The 10,278-nt window shown below is 33.2% G+C and overlaps 1 long non-coding RNA gene across 2 annotated transcripts; it reads left to right on the plus strand.

The window, feature by feature from the left end:
- The first annotated feature begins 2,224 nt into the window (after positions 1-2,224).
- On the plus strand, positions 2,225-4,645 carry LOC138312516 (uncharacterized). Of its 2 annotated transcripts, none has more exons than XR_011206974.1 (4): positions 2,225-2,400; positions 2,628-2,775; positions 3,258-3,452; positions 3,836-4,645. It is a non-coding gene; the product is annotated as an uncharacterized lncRNA (long non-coding RNA). The 2 variants fall into 2 exon arrangements; XR_011206973.1 differs by having other exon boundaries at positions 2,226-2,400; positions 2,625-2,775.
- The last annotated feature ends 5,633 nt before the right edge of the window (positions 4,646-10,278 follow it).

The raw sequence follows: 10,278 nt of genomic DNA on the forward strand, positions 1-10,278 counted from the left end.
GATCGGGAAATAAAGAAGAAATCGTGAATTAAAAACTTTTTACTTTACGAATGCGCTTCTCAATTTTATAAGTTATTATTTTAAAATGAATCTTTCCGTCCTTTTGTATGGGTGCTGCTTAAGCATTCCGTATAAAAAGGAATATTTCATAGTATTGATTTTGATTGATACATAACTATATTTACCATATACGTATCGTATAGATACCATATATGTACCTCACAAATTACGCAGTGTTTGTGTGAGCATATACACTTAAACACAATACAAAGTACTATTTTTTTTCTTCGATTTGGTCTTATATTTATGGAAAATTGATCTAATAATTCTGAACAAAATTGTCTAGAAATACATGCCATAGTTCGTGTACTAATTCCCAAACCCCCTATTTTTTGATGACATCAGTCTATATAGAGACCGTCTTATTTAAGACTTCGTGTCTAATTTGGTGACCGAGTCGAATATTGCAGCGGTGATCTAATTTTCAGTGACGAGTCTAATTTTTAGCGACTGGGTCAAATTGTGATGGCTCAGTCTAATATTACAGCAATTATCTAATTTTAACGACCGGGTCGAATTTTGATGACCTCAGTCTAATTTTATAGTGGTGGCCAAATTTTCAGCGACCGGGACTAATGTTGGTGACATCAGTCAAATATCATAGAGACGGCCTTGGGTCAAATATTGAAGGTTCAAAGGAGTTCACTGACATGTCCTTATTTTGTGTTTTAAAGTTTCTCTACTAGTTTGAATTTTGACACCATTTTCTAAAAAAAAAATATCACTTATTATCTATGTCTTAAATTTATTCGACGGCCGAATTACGACGACCTTATCTAAACTTGCCATCACTAGCTAGTATAGTCTATTTCATCGTGCACCTGTACGATATCACTTATTATCTATGTCTTAAATTTATTCGACGGCCGAATTACGACGACCTTATCTAAACTTGCCATCACTAGCTAGTATAGTCTATTTCATCGTGCACCTGTACGATATCACTTATTATCTATGTCTTAAATTTATTCGACGGCCGAATTACGACGACCTTATCTAAACTTGCCATCACTAGCTAGTATAGTCTATTTCATCGTGCACCTGTACGATATCACTTATTATCTATGTCTTAAATTTATTCGACGGCCGAATTACGACGACCTTATCTAAACTTGCCATCACTAGCTAGTATAGTCTATTTCATCGTGCACATGTCTTAAATTATAGCCAGGTCTAAAGAAAATAGTTTGAGGTCGATAACTAATAGAACGGTCTTGTGTATGTATAGTGTATCGTCTCTAATGTAGCTTACGACCGCTTTATAGCTATACCAATATACTTCCAAGAATTCATGTTTACAAGGATTGATGTTTACAATAAGAACTTAAAATAAAATCGGTTTCTAAATATAAGTTTCATACATGTCAAGGACATCCAAGATGTCAAGAGTTTTTACACTTGGATACAATTTTAAGTGTAACAAGAAGTGAAATTATTGAACCTGGAATATTAAGCATGACATGATGGATGATTAAAAATACCTTTACCATACATATTGTTGTTGAACACCAAAATGTGCTATTCTAACAATTTAAACTAGATCATTTAAATAAGTAGAGATAATCACTCACCGTAGTCCACACCAGAATTACAAATCGAAACAAAAATTTTTACAAAATTGCATCAGCAAATCAAAGTGTGATTTTTTTTTCTATACAGAGACATCATCTTGTAAATCCTTGAGACATAAATAATTTAATTACTATTTAATGTATATTTTTTATAATATGATCATGTCCTAGCTATTATGTACGGTGTATTACTACTTACCAGAATACATCGTCTAACCGATATAAAATTATTTCAAGGATGTATATACATAGAACTCATCATCACAATCTTTAATTGTGAACGAAAAGTTGTATCTAAATTGAAATCATAAATGTTTATCTGTACATTCGTACATCTGAGTTTAATGTAGCAGTGGAGCTCCGATAATCTGGATAATACCACATGTACAATAACCGTACTTAAGTTTGATCTTCTATCGAAAACCAATGTACCATAACTGACTGCACACGCTACATTTTGAAAAAAAGTCTACAGGTAAACGCCCGTGGCTCAATCGCGACATCTCGGAGTAATTTCCGTGAACCTTCGGAAATATATCACCTCGAGTGCATGCATGGAGGGGCACGTGGTATGTTCACGTGGTGTGTACGTCATATTCCAAAATGGCTGCGCCCATGAAATGGCATGAAATCAACACGAAGTAACGCAGTACGTTTTTGTTTGATGTGTTCTAGCACAACAAAGCGTCTGGAACCAGAAATACAAATCTGAAGGCGTTTGTGATAAGCTAGAGATGGGACATGTATTTCCGAAGACCACGCGAAACAGGTGAATATATGCGGTTCTTGTTTGAATAAATTTAAAACCTGAAGAATGAAGTATAATTATTTTGTTAAGAGTTCTGTTTTAAATATGCAGTTCGTGTACACTCTATACTGATATGTTTATACTATTATTAGTTAATAGTGCTTGTAATTTATCTATGCATCAATGTAAATGATTGAAAAGACATATTAATTGATATTGCATGTTGATGTTTGATTTTTTTTCAGAAGGAAAGAATTAATTTCACAATCACAAAGACGGCATAGAAATGAGATCGTATATTCCTTTGGTGATCCGGTGATCCATATGCACTTAACAGAGGAATAACAGTATGGCACACAGAAAGTACCAGTAGAACTACCACTTCAAAATGATTATGTAAATGTTAAATCCATGGTATATCTGTATTGCATTAATGCACAAGATAAGAATATCTTCTTGTTTTGATAAATATATTATGCAAATGAATTATAAGCGAATGACAGAGATACAATTATGCTGTACAGTATATATTGTTATATAATATTGTATGTGAATATCTTCATTTTATTCAATTACATTTATAATACTGCGTAATGTATTCCTAAGAGTAAGATACATGCAACACAATACCTGAACAAAACATACATGTATATGCACAGGGGTTTGACATTCTGCCAAAAATATATACATGTATATATATATACTGCATTGTATGTATTATTGCGTGCATGTATGGAACATTTATTATAAGTTCACATTATTTTTTATTCAATCTTCAAGTCCAATACGGTTTTGATATCAGGATCATCACAAAATGTAAACTTACCTATAGGCACAATTATGTTTCAAATAATGTTGATGGTATTTGTGTTTTGCAGGCCTATAAAGATTGACATATGGAAAGGCCATTACTTATCACTTCAAAATATGGGATGTCAAAGATGCACCATGTATATATGCAGTCATCAAAACTAAGAGGAGACATTACCTTATGAATACCGCATAATGGAGGAGATTCTGAATGTACATGAATGCCTATATAGATGTGCATGTATATATTGTCTCTTGAAAAGGTGTCAGCAAATCTTCATTTTTTTTCCATTGCATATTATTTTCTTAACAAGCATTTGATATGATCTGAGCCTCTGAGGAAAGTTAAGTGATTAAAATGTCTGGTTTAGGTTTTTTATGACTAAGTCAAAATTATTTTGAATTGTCATAATAAGATCACTTGCTTGATCAAGAACAGCTATAGTTTTGCCCAAGTTTGTCTATTTTGTAAATATTTTCTTCCATTAATATTACAAAAATACATACTACTTAATATGAAAAAAAAAGCATGACGATTGTTTGTGACGAAGAAGTGTAAAGTGCAATATACAGTAAAGTGTACAGCTTGAAATATTTATGCTTTTACTGATCAATGGTTTACCAGTATTTGATTTTCTCTTTCCAGGAAAAGTTATCAAAAGACACCACTGAATGCCAAGTTTGAAAGTTTGTTTTGGATGTGACAGCACATAGCATAAGATAAATGGAAAAGACACAAGTTTAAGGCTATCTGGATTCCCTTGTCATCGCAACAACCTTTTAATACACCTATGTGTGTCCAGTTCGAAAAAGTGGCCCTACCATTCTTGGATATTGTAAAATAACTGTCACTAAAACATATACCAGTTCATCAGACTTTTTAGTAACCTAAGTGACTTTCAGATTTCACTATTCAATAGAACATCAATCGCCAAATTGATAAGTAAATAAAGAGAAAAAGTATTAAAATCAAAGATTCTTATTTCTTTTAAGGTAATTTAGCATACAGGGTACAACCTACTTAATAATACATATGTATATGGAAAATCAAAAATGTTAAATTTTCTTGTCCAAGTGTTTTCATTTGATATGTTCAGTATGTATAGTTTCCCTTCAAGCCAAGTACTGGTATACATGTAAAACAGACATTAAAAATTATGTATTTAGTAATAAATAGCTGTGGTATTATGTGATTTAAATACTTATTACCAGGTACTCCTGTTTATTCTTTAGAGAAAAAAAACAACAAACTACAAGACATTCTATTGGAGCTGCATGCAGTGCATGTGACTGGGTGCATGGTTAAGATATGACAAAATACAACAAGACACTGAAGGTCACAGAGTTTGAATCCCATTTGTGGCAGTTTTCCTGTATTAATGCTGGGGTTTTTGTTTTTCTCTAGGTACTCCAGATTTCTTCGATCCTAGCTATTAAACATGCTAATCAAACCACACCAGGCAAACAAAGTATCTGTTTTCTTTTTCACACTCACCAAAAACATCCTAACCAATGATGTGGAGTCAGAATTCATTATTAAAATCAAAATATATGTAGTTCTTTTATTCCTAATGACTTCCTACTTTTCTTGCATCAAGATACATTGGAACCCAGGTATAATGAAATCCTCACCAGAGAATGGAGTACAAATTGTAGCTAACATGTGTACCGGTATGTACATTCTGTACATGGAAATCATTCTAATATAATTTGAAACAATAAAACAGTTTAGCATCAGCATTTCTTTCAATATTTGATATATAGATGTTTTGATATTTGAGATATAGATGTTGATTATTGTAAATTCTGCCTTAGCACCATCTCTGTATAAAGACCACCTGCTTATAATTTTTTAAACGACTTTTAAGTGTCTAAAATGGATGTTTATAACACAATTTAGTCTGTGTATAAAGTGGAAAGATCTATATTATAGATAAGTTTGACTATAGTTATCAAATGCACACAAAAACACAGTACATCAGATGTGTCCTCTAGTAAATAGATTACTTTTACATTTAAACATTTTGAGGCAGAGTGGTCAAGGTGTTCCAACAGTACCACTACTCCTTCACCTCTTGGTTTCAAGTTTGAACCCTAATAGGCAAGCTACCAAAGTACTGATCATTGGTTTATTGATTTTCTCTGTATAATTCAGCTTCCTCCAACTAAACATGGTACAAGGTAATCTCACCAAGGTACAATACAATAGGCAGTAAAGATCTTTGCAAATGCTCACATAGGGTAAGAGAAAAAGAATCGTTCACTCTCTTTTGGTGAGACGGGAGATCTCGACCCTCGGGATAAGATTTTTATACTTTTTGTTTGTTTGAATTTTACTCCTTGGTTTGTTATCCTGTCTCGGCCCAAAGGGGTTTTATGATTTTATTACTTTTTAATATTCAACCTATATTGTTTGTGTGATATATTGGTTCTTTGGTAGTATATGCGTTAAAGTTGGAAAAATAATACTGTATTATAAGTCCTAGGCCAATCAAATATAACCTAAAGATCCTTGGAGAGTCTGAGAAGAGTGTCCTCTACCAGATGTGAGGGAAACTTCTATAGGTAGGGTCTTTTAAGTCCAAAATCATGTCTAATCATCTTATGAGGTTTTGAAATATTAAGTTTGGGGAGTCTAATTGATACATATCAGTCGTCAGTGTTCGCTTATTTATATATACCTTTGAATACTGAAAAATACAGAAAAAACATGCTTATAATTAACCTCTGGAGAACAACAAAACAACCTTGTTATACAAATATACTTTCAGTAGTTTGTTATATGCACACGGCGGTGGCCGAGTGGTTAAGATGTCTCTCACTTAACACCACAAGCCCCTCCACTACTGGGTCACGAGTTCGAATTCAGGCAATGCCAGGTACAGGCCGCTGGTCAGAGGCTTTTCTCCGGGTACTCCTGCTTTTCTCCACCAACAAACCTCGCACGTCCTAACATGACCCCGACTGTTAATAGGAGGTTAAACAAATGAAACCCAAACCCATTATATGTAAACATATTACAGATATTGTATAGGAATATTGACAGGGACTGAAAATTACTGTGTTATTGAACTTAATTGTAAGAGTGTTTGTTATGAAATGTTTTACTGTACATACACTAGTTATTGTTATTTGGACTTTAAGGCCTAAACTTATAACATACATGTAACCACATGTGGAGCGTTGTAAATTAATTGTTTATGGAACACTAAATAGATATGGAGGAGCTGGGAATGTGACTGGGTGTTATGATTTAAATGAAACCTGTAACTGTAAGGTATAATTTAAGCCATAGTTATAAGTTATGATCAACCACAACATGTGGTCAAATATACATCCTTAAATGAATATATTTTTAAGTGGCATCTTCCAGTAATAGGAAATAAAACAAGTTTGGAAAGGGTACTTGCATGTCCACAAATAGATTCATATTCATATATGAATGGGCAGAAGAATTCAATCCATTTTCTGATTTTAAACCCATTTATCTTTATTTCTTCAGTTCACAAATTCAGATATCTGAATTAACAATATATACTCTTAAATATCTTCATATAAAATACAGATATCTATATATTGCTATAAGTATAGTATTATATAAATATCTGTAATATATTACAGATATCTGTAAAATATAGAATTGTTACATTTCTAAATTCAAAGACATATTTATTCAAAATCAATTGAAGATATCTGTAATTAAAATAAAGATATCCGTATTAAATGGGTATAAATATGCCATAATACCTGGCAATAAGAGTTATTTGATTAAAAGAATTGATGGTGGTCTGCAAAGGATCCTTTTCATGTAGTGCATTCATACCTTAGGATGATTTCTGAACACAGGCTATGGCCTCTATAATTAGCTCCTTCTTTAGCATCTTTCCCGGTGGGGGGGGGGGGGGGGGGGGGCCCCGATAGTCATACAGTATATTTTCATTCATTTTTCCAGTAACTGTCGAGACGTGCCTCAAAACTTTTGATATTTGGTGAGTTAACGACTTCGGGTGGTAGATTATTCCATGGAGATACAATGCGGGAGCTAAAACAGTATTTTCCAATGTCTCTTCATGCTGATAGCTACTCGAGGGTTTACTATAGCTGACATTATATCCACCTCTGGACTATCTCATAGTTATAGCTGTTGAAGTTGAACATTACTACATTAAACTAGTAAGCTTATATCCATAATTATCCATAGTATCCTAATAAATTTGGTATCCATCTACATGTATATAGACCCTATGTTTCCTCTGTGTTCTATGTCTATACATAAAAATATTGACTGATTGGAGTTCAGTCTCACTCTGCAATTATCTGTAGCCAAGGAGATACAAATGTATTTTACAGGTGACATGACAAAACTATAAAACATAAAGAAACGTTTGTATGGTCACTTTAATGTCTGCAATTTCAAATCGATGAATAATTAATCACATACGCGTATTATATCAATTTCACACAGACATCTTTCCGTGATATGAATAACAGTGACGGCGGCTGCATAGTCTCCTAACTTTACAACGAATACTAGGCCTAACTCAGGAAAATACAAATGAATGACAGTGTATTCAAAATAACTTGAAATCTAACAATAACGAGTATCGCACCAATCCTGCTCTGGTAGATTTTCTATCTCAGCATGCTGGCAACTGATCATTAAAGAAACTGACAGGAATTTCGCTCTTGTTTCAGTTTGCATTTCCTTATCAAACTTACTGAGCTGTGCTTTCGCCACTGTAAACATTGGCAGCCATATTTCTCTATTCGGAACCTATAGATAGATAAAGTCCGAGGGTTTCGAACTATGTCGTGATTCACGGCATGGCGGCTTCGGCACACACTCCCGAGGTGTTATATTTCCGAAGATTACCGGAAATTTCTCCGAGGGGATCCGATTGGCCCGTGGCTATGATCTGGGGCAGCCGTCGCTATGACAACACATACGTGTCAAGCTGCAGTGGTTATATTTGGATATTTTTCGGCATGTGGCGACATACGTCCTTGCTTCCGATGACCAGTTAGCCGGCCGGACACAGGTAAATCTGTCTATCACAGCGGGAGGCTGAAGAGTGTAGTCTGCGGATGAGGGTTGCACACATTTATCTTAAAATAAAGGTCATCTTCATTACACAATGAGTATTGAGAAACCGATTAAGTTCTTGTTGTTCACATCTAGCACCATAATTAGAGTATTCAGCGAAAGGAGTTACCTAAATTACTAAAACAACATGTCCCGTCACTGGCACGTCATTAACGCACCGATTACATAAAAGGAATTTGTGGTAATTGAAACTTATTAATGGCCAGTGTCAAGCTATCTTTTTTATCGCTATTATGAATAAACACTTAGATGTCAATTGATTTCGTGAGAATTTAGGAGGGTAATTATTGGTCACAAATCTAAATGATAATTTATTTTATTTCGTAATTTACAAAATTAATCTAAAAGGTTTTCAATAGTTACATAGAATTGTAAAGCATTCTACCCTTAGATTATGTACACTAGTACAAATACATGTACTTTAACTTAGTAGATACTGTGTTTCAATCGAGTTTGTAATAGCCAAAGAATATCTTCTCACTGGCGAATGTGGGTGTGAAATCATCTCTTTTGTAATATAAAGTATATTTGAAATGTTGTAATTTGCACTTATGGACCGTAAGGTCCACGGAATAAATTGAATTAAATAGGAGAATTGAAAAGGGTTAATTTAGTGCTTATTAGTGGTCGTTGGGACGATGTTCGATATTTTCGGTAACATTACGCCAATATAAAATAAGATACAATGCAAAAATATTTTCAGATTTTCTTTTACTCCGAGACATTACGATAGCAATATTTAGTGCACTCAATCCAGTGACAAAGCGGGGAAACCCATATCGATCGTAAACAATCGTTAAGCAAGATTAATAACTTATAATCTTTTGAAATTCTCTGTAATGTGCACAACTTTTATGACATACATGTTAATACAGAAACAAGACCCGAGTGTGCTTGTATTACAATGGAACACATTTTGTCAACATCGCTTATAAATGTACAGTTAATATTTGAAATTAAGAAATACAATTCACTTATAGTTATAATAATATGCATATTCAGTACATGTATTTAGAACCATGCATACCGGTAAATATTTTGTTCAATACACTATACATTTTGTGAATTTAACTCGGTATATTCATTTGTTCACAGCACGTTTCTATGTCATAATATGTAAATATTTTACGATGATTGGATAAGACGTCATAAGTTGTAATATCTTGTGCCTAATCCCTTTGTATTTATCAAGGTAATACAAAATATGTAATTCCTCTGTACACCAGAGCGAAATTCACAAATAATTACAAATGTATTCATCTTTCAGTTTCTTATAATTAAAGTATCATTTTGTTGGCTGCTACTGTATAGGATGCCGAATTTACGAGTGTCTAACTGAAAATCGAAAATCAAATAATAGATTTAAAAACAATATACCGTATTTCTGTATTATCTGTAATTACCTAGTAAATGGACAAAAACGAACGATCAGTAAGAAAATGTCAGTACAGATTCAGCTCAGGGAGGTTGACACGTGCAGTAAAAACTTATTTCTGCCATTATAACACACATACACACACATATATATATACATTAATAATTTATGTATGTGGTATATTTAAGCATATTATACGAGTGATTTTGTTGTCGAGTAATTATACATGTATACCAGCTTGATTCAAGGGACGTAACTCGTGTTATCATGTTCATTATACATTTACCAATATACATTTGATCACAAGGAATAAACATGGGTCTACACGCATTTGTAGCTATGATTAAGGAAATAATCAGAAATTTAATTGATATGTATTATTTTGTACTATTGAAATTATCTTAAGACGTTGATAAATTGAAGAGAAAAACATTTTAGCAATATTCGAACTCATATTCTCGTATAAGATACATGTACTTATTACTTAGCGACTAAATCACCGAGCTACCCCGGCTTATATTTAGATATACAACTATTTGTTTTCGATAGATAGAAATAAATAACAACAAAACACAACTATTTTGCGTATTTTCGAGGTTAATGGGCACTT

Source organism: Argopecten irradians, unplaced genomic scaffold (assembly GCF_041381155.1).
Source record: "Argopecten irradians isolate NY unplaced genomic scaffold, Ai_NY scaffold_0351, whole genome shotgun sequence".
Taxonomy (NCBI): domain Eukaryota; kingdom Metazoa; phylum Mollusca; class Bivalvia; order Pectinida; family Pectinidae; genus Argopecten; species Argopecten irradians.